This window comes from Pseudochaenichthys georgianus, chromosome 8 (assembly GCF_902827115.2).
Source record: "Pseudochaenichthys georgianus chromosome 8, fPseGeo1.2, whole genome shotgun sequence".
NCBI classification, from domain to species: Eukaryota; Metazoa; Chordata; class Actinopteri; order Perciformes; family Channichthyidae; genus Pseudochaenichthys; species Pseudochaenichthys georgianus.
Window position 1 is genome coordinate 10,806,058 of NC_047510.2, and position 2,481 is coordinate 10,808,538.

The following is a 2,481-nucleotide window of genomic DNA, read 5'->3' on the forward strand; positions in this document are numbered from 1 at the left end:
AAATCAATGAAACACCGTACCATGTTTTCACTGCTATTTTGTACCAAGGCAGATTCTCACATAGCGCGCACATGTTCAAGGAGTGTTGTCATAGGTAGACAGCTCAGATCTGTTGTATGAAGCGATGCCGGTAGCGGAGGTAAGGTACACACACCTAATGTTCAGGAAATGGTTAATACAGCGAAAATCAAAGCTGACGATCTCTTGGTTTGATATGTTTTCTCCCCCAGACAACATGGACATAAGAACATTTCAAAGAAGAGGAAAGTAAGTCTTCAGCTGGTAGCAGTTAATCAGTTAACAGTGATGGCGGTGGCGTCTCACTTCTGGAGAGGAGTTTCGTCTTTATGTCATGATAGAGAGATACAAATACTGAATAGTTTAGATGAGAAAAGGCATCGAATTGCCAGGTTACTAGTATTTACCATGTAAACAGGGAACATGAATAACCCGATCTCTCTGTGCTCATGTAAACACCATATCCCCAATATGATCATAACCGGGATAATACTCATAAACGGCTTACTGATGTCCATGTAGAGACGCAGTCAGTGTGTTTTACTGGAGCCTCAGTTCGATGAGAGATTATTTTCTGAGTTCTTTAACTTCGGTACTCTCTCTCAAAATTATAATGTGCATTATGTTTTAATTATACTTCTTATCATTCAGAAGCTTGTTGTGTGTGTTTATGTTTTACTGAGTGCTTATAGGCAATTTCCATCCCAGTATTCAGTTAACTGTTTATTTTCTGTGCACATTACATAGACTAGCTAATATTCTACCTACTGCTTGGGACTTTGAGTCTTCAAAATGTCCAATGTCACAGACTGGGACTTACTTTAGAGTCAGTTGTATTTACATTCAGTATGACTTGTTATGATTCAATGTGAAAGAGTATACTGCTCAATACATAGTGATCACTTCACCACCTCTCTTGACATCTAGGCGCTTGAGAGTGAGTCAGAGGCAGAACACAGGGACAGTGGAGAGAGATCCATTGCTGAGGTGAGTGATGAAAGGGAAATGACAGTTTAGAGTAAATTGTGATGTGGACTCTCATCCCAGAATTGTAAGGAAATCAGTGGGGATATTGAACAGGAAACATTTCAGTCAAGGGGCATCATATGACCAATATAGACAGAAGAGCAACATGTATTTGAACATTTAAGTCAATGATACCATTCCTAGGTGAACTTAATATCAGTATGGAGTCAGATCAGTCTCAATATTAATAAATGCGCACAGAAGGATTCACAAATGTATTTTGCTATTTATATATAACTGATTCCACAACAATATCTCTCAATGCACTCACAAATATTTATTGTTGTATATAAATGTACAAAAAATGGGCTTTAAACTGCTTTTATTGTGAACCTCTGCATTTGTGTTTTGTTTTTTTGAGACTTCCCTGACGGAAATGACAAATGCATATTTTTTTAACAGGAAACTATGGAAATTATAACTAATTGTGGTTTTCTTTTACATTACTTAAAACAATAGTTATTTATATGTCAGAATTATGCCTATATTTGTGAAACTTTTTTTATCTGTGGATTTTTTTACATTTATATACAACAATAAAAAAAATTGTTTGCATTGAAAAATATTTTTGTGGAGTCATTTATATATAAATCCCGAAATACATTTGTGAATCCTTTTGTGCATTTATTAATATTGAGACTGATCTGACTCCATACATCCTAGGATATGCTCACTTTCAAACTGTAACTCCACAATGCACCCTCAAATCATTGTAATTTATTTACACACAATGGCAGAGAGTGTAGTCAAGTGCTTTGAAACACAGCCCGGCGTCAACATATATACACAATGCAAATATTATGTTTTAGAACATAAACTCAAGGTTTAGTATCCAGAATACCTGTATATATATATTTTTTTCTTCTCGTGGGGGAGGACCCCCACCCGTTAAAAATGTCCCCCCCCACATTCAGGATGCTTCCTACGCCCATGCTCCTACGCTAATAATAGATTATGGGATTGATAAGGCTAGCCTGGACATCAAATTCAGCTGTTAATAAACATAAATGTGAGTTGGTTGACTGAACTGTTTATATACACTATATACACACAAACAAATTCCTTGTATGTAAAAAAAACTACTTTGCAAAAACAAAATGTTGATTCCATAACATAATTATATACATGTGATGATTTGCTTATTTAGTTTAACACACAAAATAAAAAATGTAATACTTCCCTTACAGTATAGGCTAATGTAAGTGTGCTAAGTGGAACCCCTCCAACTTCTAATGGCTCTTCGGGCTTTTTACAGGAAAACAAGATCTCCACTCTTTCTTCCATATACACACTCTCATTCGCTCTCTCTCTCTCTCTCTCTCTCTCACACGCACGCACACACACACACACACACACACACACACACACGCACAGGATTTCAACACCTCCTCCTGTACTCCTTGCAGCAGCAGAGCTGTTACCTAGTTACAGGCGAGA